The sequence below is a fragment of the Xiphophorus couchianus genome, chromosome 11 (assembly GCF_001444195.1).
Source record: "Xiphophorus couchianus chromosome 11, X_couchianus-1.0, whole genome shotgun sequence".
NCBI classification, from domain to species: Eukaryota; Metazoa; Chordata; class Actinopteri; order Cyprinodontiformes; family Poeciliidae; genus Xiphophorus; species Xiphophorus couchianus.
The window spans coordinates 10,451,741-10,462,695 of record NC_040238.1 but is presented as its reverse complement, the minus strand read 5'-3'; positions in this window follow the sequence as shown (position 1 = coordinate 10,462,695).

Here is a 10,955-nt window from a genome sequence, read left to right as displayed (position 1 = left end):
TTTTCTTGACCCGCAAGAACGTTTGACTTAACAATTTTGGCGCACATGACAAAAAAGTTTGGACACCCCGGATTTAGCATGGTTGTATAATTTCTGAAGGAAAACTTAATGAGGAAGCGAGCCACCACTCTGTGTGACGTTAGAGCTACCTTGAGATCCATTTTTAATTGTTACTTTTATTTCTGTCCTGTACAGGCATAAACAAAAACTTATTTCACTAAAAAAAAGTTATAAATATAACTTATTTAAAATAAGTTATAATATAATATCTCACATATAACTTTGAGATATTATATGCAAAATATTAAACATCTTGGAGGGGCTAACTGTGTGACAGTAGCAGACTGTATTTTATCTGAACTACTGAGGAAACATTTTTTTACTCCATCAGGACAATAAACTGATCATAAAATATTTCATTAATTTTGATATATAGTTAAAAGTATTGATAATCCTAGGTCATATGTAAGAAGAAACAAGCAGATAACAGTTTCAACTATTTTTATGTCCTTTTGAAAAACTTCAACAGGCTAAAATTTCCTAAGACTTTTAGCAGTTTACAAACACAACCTTTCACCCATGTTGTAGCAACTAGTAGTTTTAAGTCTGTGTGAATGCATAAAAAAATAAATAAATTAAAACAAGAGAAGATATGGTTTCATATGTTCTATCTTTTCTATCCTAATGCTGTAGGTGATACCAAACATCTTTATTTGCTCAATTTTATTTCATTTTTTTGCTATTTTTGCTCATTCATTTTCTTTGGCAAGATGTCGAAAGAGGCGCATTCTAAAGAAGACTTTCTGTTTAAGTTTTTCCATTTTAAATCGCATTGACGTCAGCCTAACATGTTAACACGATGACAAAACTGGATATTTTACTATTTAATTACATCTTTAGAATCCCAGTTTGTTGGTGTTGACCCTCTGACTCATAGAAGGTCACACCTTGAAATGTACGTACTTTTTTTAAGTGTAGTTAAAAAGCTAAAAATCCAGTTTTGTGATTTGCCTTGAATTTCAGAGGTTTGACGTCACTGCAGAACAAAAGGGGAACCATAAATGCAACAGCTTTATAGGCGTGTTTCTGCCTTTATGACTCGTTTAATCAATACTGTAGCCACAGAAAAGTAAATCAAATCAAAACCTCTTTTACATGAAGGAGCTTCAAGAGCCACATTATTTCAGATAACAATGTGAAGTACTTGTCCAGCGTTCTCAGGTGAAAAAAGTGAACGTTTTCCCAGAGAAGAGCTGCATTCACATGAATGCGGAGGGAACTTTGAAGTGGTTGATGCTTTGATTCATGGGTCCCTGGGAATCTTACGGTGATAACCAGACAATATTCAAAATGTTTTCTTTTTCTTCTCACACTTGTTCAAATGTTGAGACGTAGAGGGGAGAGAGAGGAGAGAAAGGAAAAGCCTCGCGATTAGAAATAGCTGGTTGGAGTCTCATAATTGTCGGCTAAAATATTCCAAGTGTTACAAACTTGCATTTTTTTTATGCTGATCAGGTGTGAGCATCTGACATATTTGTGTCAGGTGTCAGATGTTCACACCTGACACAAATGATGTTGCAAAGAAAATATGCATGTATCATAAATTATATATCATCGTCAAAACATATGTCAATAATATTTGATATAATATATTATTGCAGGATTTTCTCATATCTTGCAGCCCTAAACCAGTTATTTAAATTCCTAAACTAGATCACATGACTAAAAAATGCAATAAAAAACAATGTGAAACATTTTTTGTGATTACCTGGATGTCATTATGGCGTCTACATATTTTCGCTCTCAAATACAGATTTTGTAGCTTTACAATTAATGGCCACACATAACAATCCCTACAGTGTTTTGTGATTCTGCGATTGTGGAAGTTTATGCAAAATCAACAGATTTCAGCATAGTTGTACGTTTATTATAAATTTTCCATACAGATGGTAAAAAAATATTGTGTTTAAGACTGCTAACTCCCACCTGCAGTGGCAGGTTTCTTACTACTGCTACACTTCTCCCTCAACATTCATTGATGTCAGGTCATATTCTGTAATCTGCAGGGCAAGTATGGAAATTGATCCGTTTAATTTCCTTACATAATCTCCCTGCTTGTTACATTTTTACTTTCTTTTTTCTCACTGAGGAAATTTTCTCGCAAATATTTCAGAAGTAGCATAACAAAATCTATGATTTTATTGTAAGAAAAAAAATATCTTACAATAAAAATCACAGATTTTTGCAATTTTGAAAACAATTGCAGAATTCTGGAAAAAAGCTTTAGTCGAGTGAGACTAAAGCTGGAACTACAATGGAAGAATTCAGATCAACACATTTTTATATTACTTGTTGTAATTTTCTAGTCAAAGTCCAGACCTAAATCCAATTAAAGTTTGTGGCAAAACTTGAATATTGGAGATCACAGATGCTCTCTGTCCAATCTGACTGACCTTATTTTGTTTTTTTCTTTATTTTTCACTTCTATGCATCACTTTGTGTCGATCACCTAATATCCCAATAAAATAAATAGTAGTTGGTCTTGGTAAAGTGACAAAATGTGAAAAGATTCTTGGGTTTGCAAAATAATACAAACGAAAAAAGGCAGTTAGCAAGGGTAGCAAGAACCATCCTTAGCTTTTATGAATTGTGTAAAGTGTACGATAATCTTGTTGGCATTTGCTGAGATCTGATTACATCTTCATCTTCATCTTCTTCTCTTAAAAAAAAATCACAAAAAATGACACAAAGAAACTGTACAAAATTGCATACAAGTAGTAGACTGATGCCCTTAAAAATCAAATGCAATCACTTGCTTTTAGAAGTCCCTTAATTGGTGAACAGAGTCCATCTCAATACAGTTTTCTCAAAAGCCTCAGTGGTTCATTAGAGAACATCATGTGCAGCATTAAGACCAGGGAACCCAGCAAACCGGTCAGGGAGGAAGTTGAGGAGAAGTTTAAAGCAGGGTGAGAATAAACTTGGAACATTTTGCAGAGCTCTGATCAATCCATTATCCTAAAATAGAAAGAGTATTTCACAACAACAAACCTACAAAGACATGGATTTCCATCCTTAAAGGTTGGGTAGAGAGAGAGTTTATCAGAGGAGGAGCTAAGCGTCACACTCTGAGGCTGAATCACATCACAAATTAACATAAAACAAGTTGTTCTTCCTCAGAAGTGATGAGCCAGCTAATCTGCTGTTGTGACACATCACAGCAATGTTACTAGAATGTTCTCTTGCGCTACCTGTCGAAACATAACATAACTGCTTTTAACATCTTATTGTGCAGGTTTATTGCCTCTTAAATTACAGGTGCCTGGGTGACGGCAACCCGTGAGAAATTTCACACCGTTTCCAGATTCTTCACGTCCTCAAATGGGTGAAGAATCCGTACCGTTTCTGGTCATTATCACAGCAAATAACGACATTTTGATTCTTAGGCTGTCAAGCTGTTGTCTTTGCTATTTCCCCCTTAGATTTAACTAAAATAACGTCTGTAAATATTACTTTTGTGACTAAGAGAAGCATGCCGGTGCTAATGTGTGTGTTATAACTTGTAGCCACACAGCTTAGCAGCCGAAGTCCAAAGAAAAACTGCCAAATTCCTCTTTTAGTATGAATCCTGTGACATAACCTTTCAATGCATTCATTTTATATTTTTGTATCACTCTTTGAATGTAAAAGACAATAGAAGGAGAATAAAATGGGAGGAACAAAAAGAACTGAACTTTTTGTTCAACTTGTTATTCAATATTACCACACCTCACCAGGCAGGTTTACATAAAACAGCAAAATAACAAGCTGTTTTGGCTATTAATTCCTAATAATCAGTTGGTTCACCGACTTGTCAATTCTTTGGTCGTTTTGATCTGAATGATCAAATTTACTGCCAAACCAAGCTTACTGTTGCACAACATCGAGCAAGTAGCATCGCTAAAACATGCACTTGAAACTTAAAATCATTAAAAAAATAAACTATTCAGATCTGCTTTGTATTTTAAAGGAATTGATGCTAACAGTGGGTTGATAGGTTGGGTAACCATTCAGCTGTGCAGCTGCAAAATAATAGGCAGATCAAAAACTAAAAAAGGTTCAAATGAAATCAATCAGTCATGTTTTACTTTCAGTTACTTTAAATGAGAAAGCCCATTCATGTTGAGGATTAAAAAAAGAAAGATTTAATGCCAAACATATTCACTTGTTGCTTCACCGGCCTAATCGCTAACGACACCTCCTTCAATTATAAGAAACTGGACGCGCCGCATTCCTTCTCGTTTCTTTTCTGTCTTTAGCAGCAGGTTAAGGGCACCAAAGGACACGGCATCCACTTGTTGGTTAATTCCCATTTACCTTCAAAGAGAGACTGTAATTTAACACTTAAGTTCAATTATGAACTTCAAGCAGAGAAGCTTCAAGTCACGGCAAGCTTCTCTGTAGATTCAGGGGAAATGTTGAGCTCCATGCTAGATGTCTTAGTCAAAAGTCTTTGTCTCTCAATCTCCAGCGGAGATCTTGTTGATCTTCTGTTCTGTCAAGAGCATCCAGGAGCATCCCTCTTTAATTCTGTCTGAACAAACAGATTCATGCACATTTTCAAACATTTTCTTTAGATGTTGCAACAAATATAGCCGTCGGTTGTGTTTTGGATGACTTACAATGAAAATCTTTCAGAAAAGAGGACTAACAATTGCTGCCAAACTATCAAAGGATAACAGCAAAGCTTAAACAGGTAGACTGATAGGAATTTGTGCAAAGTGTTGGAAAATTTCAGCAATGTTCTGTTCAGATGTTAACTGACAAGAACGGAAGTTGTTCCTCGTGACAAAAAAAGAGAGAAATGAATGGGGGCATTTCTCTCCCTGTTAGATCACACTGGAATCAGATGCTTTGACAAACATTTTAGAAAGTAACAGAAACTGCTGACCTGTCACTTTCTGCTGTCTCCCAGTAGAGATGAAGCTGAAATCTGAGGAAGCTAAAAAGAAATTCTGTGTGTAACTTAACTGTGTGCAAACTATAGCGTGGGCAGCTGTCTGTTGGCTACGACTCAAGCTTCTTACACAACGTAATCTTTTTTTTTTTTTTTTCAGGGTTGAGGGAAGAAAAGGTGCGGTGCTCTTAATTCATAACTTGAAAACTTCCAGTTGAACTCTGCAAGCTTTATCTAAATATGGGTTCTCTGTGATTGACGGCTCAGTGATTATCAGCCACAATTTTCTTTACTTATTAATCAACAGCTCAGGCATCCACCCTTCACTGCTTTCATTTCTGGTTGATTTATTCCAGTCCTTCCTGTGGAGTAACGTAATACTAAAATGTAGTAAAACAGGATTTCTGGCAGTGAACATGTTGAAAATAATGATATACCTTCAGACCATTTTGAGAGGTTTTCTGGGATTTTAGTTTACAATTCACAGATTGATAGTTTATCTATATACCTTGCACCAGTATTCACAAAATGTTTCTAAGTGTGTGTGTGCATGTTTAGGGGTGGTGTTGAAGATAGAAGGATACAAGATAGTTTATAATTGCGAAGTGAAATGAAAATAGCATGTCTTTAAAATTCTTAACTAATGAAAAAAAGCTTAAAAGTGTGGTGTGTGTGTGTTTTTCAGCCCAAATTATTCTGACAATGCTGAATGAGATGTGTAAAGAAAATGCTCCAGATGAAGATTTTTGGCCTAAATGAAAAGCACAATATGGCAGAAAACTCAAACTCCCCATCATGACATTTGGCGGTGGCAGTATCATTCTATCGGACAGTGAGAGACGGATGCTTGTTACAGTTGGATGGGAGTAAGGATGGAAATTAATATAGAACAAGCTTGAAGAAAAAACTGTTAGGTTCCAAAAGACTTGACCTGGGGAAGTGGTCTGCCTTCCAACGGGGAAGCAATCCAAAACAAACAACCAGAGCTAAAAGGAATGGTTCAAATCAAATAATGTTAGTGTATTAATGTCCTACTCAAAGTACATATCTAAATTCAGTTAAGAATCTGAAAACTGGGGCTCACAGATGGTCTCCAGCCAATCTGACTGTTCTTGAGTTACTTTGCAATGAAGAACGGACAAAAATTTCAGTAATGTTTTAAAGTAATAACTTAGGATGGCTGTAAAGAAATGGGAACCAAATAAGCATTAATTGGGAAGTTTTTTTCCAAAAGATTTTACTTCATGATACCAATTATTGTAGTGCAATTCGACCATTTCTACTGCGTCTAGATAAAAAAAAATTTAATCTAGAAACAAGATTGTTGTTTGATCGGTCTTTCTGTTCGAGGAAAAGGCGACTCCTTTGTTGCGAAATTCAAGTTTTCTTCTCGTAGACTCTTAAGTGCTTCTCTCATCACACTCAACATTAAACATTTACTATTCATCATTCACTGCTGACAGGTCCCTGGTAGTTCCTGCTGCATTACTGGACATTTGAGCAAGAATGTAAATGGGACTTTTTGAATTGGAGCTCTTTTGAAATTTATGACATTTGGCTTTTATAGGCTGAATATTTCCTTCTAGAGGGTTTAAACTGAGCCATAAATCCATTGTGCTGTAGACACATAAAGCTTCATGACTGCCATCCCAAATATATTACGACAGAGCTGGGGAGTTAAGGGCAGAGTCATACATCATGTTGGAAAACCCTGGATTGTATACTCTATCTCTAAGCATGTCAGTAAAAGTGGGTTTAAGATGAAAATAAAAACAGTGGTTAGTATAGTCAAGCCATGCTTGAGGGTTGGAACAGGGAAATGCCTTAATTGGTAACTATTAACATAAAGAGCCAATTATTACAGTTCTTCATGCTGTGTAATCATACCTGCTAAAATGATGCATAAATACAATGTGGTTTCCTTTAAAAAAAGTCTATGATTCCCATCTTGTGAGATTGGAGTTCAAACTGGATATTCAGGATTTGAAAGGTGTTGCATGAGTTTAGTTTCAATCCCTTTGAAATCTACATGGAGTTGGTAGATTTCAAAGTTGACAACAGTCAACACACTATTACTGAGGTAGTCATAATGTTATGCCTGATTAACTGCAGTGCATGAAACACATAAAATGCTGTGTGATAATAATGTTGTATGTCAAAGCGGTTTTTCACTGCTGAAATACAAATATTCAAACCTTAAGCTGATATAATGCAACATGACATGAGCTCTGTTAGCATGCTAATGCTAATATTAGCATACAAAGGCTAAACCTTGCAATAATGCTGCATGCTATTTGTTGTCAGAACTTACTTGATTTCTGAGTAGGAAAAATCAACTTGAAAGTCTCTCGAAGTCGGACTTACCACTTGGAAAATCTGAGATTTTTACATTTTTTTCTGACTTTATGATCCAATATGGTAGCTCCAACAATGTTAAGCTACTCTGAAAACATGTTTATTTTACAAGACACACGGGATATAGTGTAACTAACATCAGTTTTACATGTAGTGCATACAATTCTAAACTGGAAAAAAAATGGTGTTGGAATATGGAAAGTAGCTATAGCTTAAACAATGCTCGTCAGAGGTACTATGAACAATGGCTGCTTAGGTGTTGCCATATTAGAATCTCAACTTTTCTTAGATGTTAACTGAAACTGTTTAGCTGATTGTGATGTCATCCACAGCTCCAAGGTCCTACTTCCAAGGCAAATAAAAAGCAGTAATTGGTTAAAATTAGCATACTAATATCATTCCAGTGTGAATGTTAGCATGCTAACTGTAAAATCTGTAGCTTGAAAATTTTTGTTTTTACTCAGACATCTCAGTATTTAAGCAGTTTGTGCTTTTGTTAGTTTGTTAATTCCAAAACCAATTATTCAAGATATATTCTACCATTTGATGGGCAATATTTATAGGTTTTGTGCCCTTAAAGATAAAATCTCAGCTTGGTTGTAGTGCACTACCAGGAACCTCTGTTAGAGGGAAAGTCCCCGCGACAGGGAAATTGTTGTTTGTGTCATATAGTTTAGTTTTTTTTTTTGTTCTGAACTGTAATTACAACATTGGTTCCTTGAAAAACTGAAAAACCATTTCTTTCTTCAGCACAGATTAGAGGCGTATTTACTTTTATACTTTATCACCTATCCTGTCCTCGAGTGTAGATGATTTAGTGAGTGAGTAAATACGTGAACAAGAGCATGTGCCAAACATTTAGATTATGTTAAAATTAATGTTGACTTTGGTCAGGAAATTGTGTTTGAAAGTTTTAACATTACAAACCATGAACTTGTTTTTTTTTTCTGAACCGGTTCTGATGAATTCTTTTATTGTTTGGCAAATGTTTTATTAAGCAGTATATTTCCTCAAGTGTAAAATGGGAAAAAAAAGAGCGACAACAATCCCGTTGTTATGACAACGATGACGAACATTGATGGGGATAGCAGTGAGGTAAGTAGTTACCTCACCCTTCACAGTGAATAAGGGTGTGATGAAACAAAGCATCTGATTGGATGTTTGAGGCTTCCTATTGACTGAAGGAGGAACCTGGGAACAAGTGACTGATTGTTCTGAAAAAGGATGCCTCCAGTGGAAGAGTGTTTGCTTTTCTTTAAGGTAAGAGCTCAGGAATTGATCTGAGTAAACTCAGAGCTGCTGTGCTTCATTATGTCAGTTATGAGCAGTGTGTACAAAGGTCAGACCTTTTCAAGTTCAAGTCAGTGGGAAGAGAAGTTCATACAAAAGGAGGCTATGGAAGATAAATTCTCATTGAGTGCAACTTTCTCATAGAAAGTAGAAACTCAGACTTGTTATTCATGTGATCTTACTTTGACACTCACACTTTAGCATGGTAAAAGACAGAGCGCACACCCACGTGGCAACAGAACCCATTGAGCAGAAGCTGTCAGGATCTGTGTTTTTCTGTGTTTATTTAGAGTTTTCTGTGTCCTTAAGTTTCTTCGTTGTCCTGTCCTCCCCTTGATTGTTCCCAGGTGTGTCTCGTCTCTGTGATTACCCTCCCGTGTATTTAACTCCACCTGTGTTCCTTGTTCCTCGTCGGGTCCTCGTCAACGTCAATGTCGAGTCTAGTTGTCGTCAGTGTTTCCATGTGCCTGCTGTTCGTTGTTTGGACTGAGTTTCACCATTAAAATCATCATTATTCTTCATACCTGGGTCTGCTGCATCTGCCTCACCACCCTTCACCACACCGCTTCCTGACAGAAGCTCCAATCCACTTGCGTAACGATATTCCACCATTTTACTTCTAAGACAACTGTTCAGAAAGAAAAAGCAGATTCCACATAGGATGAGTCTTTGCACACAAAACCCAAATGATCCAACTAGTCAATGGTAAAGTCCTTCAAATAACTCTGGAATAACTCTGATGCATTCATCCACCCAAATGTCCAAAAAGGTGGTAATTATGAGTGTTTATCGGTCAGCTTTATTTCCCAACTCTGATTTAGTTTAGAAATCATCTCTGAAAGAAATCCGACCATCTTTGACCATAAACATGCAGTCAGATACAGTGGAGTGATTAAAATCAAAATATAGTTATGAGTTAGAATGATCTAGTCAAAGTGCAGACTTTGTCCAAATTGGGCTATGTTCAGACAGCAGGTCTTCATGCTCAATTCTGATTTTTTTTTTGCATATTTGTTCATTCTACTAATTAAATGCAACTGCAGTCACAGTAGAACAAGGAAAGCACTGCACTGTTTATGGAAGTAACAGGTCTAAGACCAAACATTTTTGATATTTATTTGAAAGAACATTGATAAATGCTGAAATTCATGTATTATTTTTATTCCCCATCGTCATAATTTGCTGCATTTCCCAAATTTCCCAGATGAATTTATAACTGTAAATGCAAAGCCACGCTTCTATAACCCTTTTAACCTCTCTTAGTCAGCCACCACAGTGGATCAGAGCAGCACTGGTCTTCAGAACTTATTGCTCATTTAAATAACCAGAAAAAATACATTTCATTTAAACATTGATGTAATAGTTCTTACTACGTAGATCAAACAACAAAATAAAATGTCTTTTCAACCTCACTTCCTGTGATGTGAAACCATTGTTTTTAGAGCCCTTATCTCTCTTTTGCGTGACAGTTTTAAGACAAGTCATGCTGTTTATAGCTTTGACCCTGTCTAGCTAAATTCCACACTGAATACTATAAAGCGCAATTGCACATTAGTCATTACTAAAAAACCTTTGGAAGGATGTACGTGACCAACAAAGAGACACACTTCAAAGAGACTGAAATCTCTCTCATTCAGTTCCCTTTGTTTTCTGTATTGGCTTCTACACAGAAAAGGTCAGGTTTGGCTGCTAAAAGACAATTTTCTATATTCTTGTTCATTGTTTTTATGATTTCTAAGCACACAAATTGTAAACCTGCTACTAGAGAAACACTAGTTGCACTCTTTGATAAAGACAGACAGGAACTCAAGTGGTTTATGGCCAGAAATTGGTGTAACTAGACACATTCTCAGTTGTAAGTTACACAACAGGCTAAAGGTTTAAATATTGCTTGCCCTTGTTCACAACAACAGACTTTCTTTTTACTCTAAAAGTTAACTATACCACCACAAAATGAAAGATTTGATTTTCCCTTAAGGTAAACACATTCAAATAAACTCTGGTTTGTTCTTTGCACCCGTAGCAACAGGAAATGTTTTTACTGCTCTTTCGGATGCTTGACCATATTTGGCTTTCAGGAAGTCCTGGAATTCCTTCAGGTGGAGTGTGAGTAAGTAGTGATCACCATGCAGGACGTTCAATGATGGATCCAGGATGCTGGAAAGCTGCCAGTCACTGCAATTCTGAACTAGCGTACATGTTCTACTCTGCTGATTATGTGACTGATTTGCCTGGTAAACCCATATATCATCCATTCCAAAGCCCTTTATCACATCCACTGACACTTTTGAATTTATTGCAAAATGTTATGCTGTGGTATTTGACCCTTTAAGTGGGTGATTGGTGATATTAACCTATGAGGAAAGAACGTTCT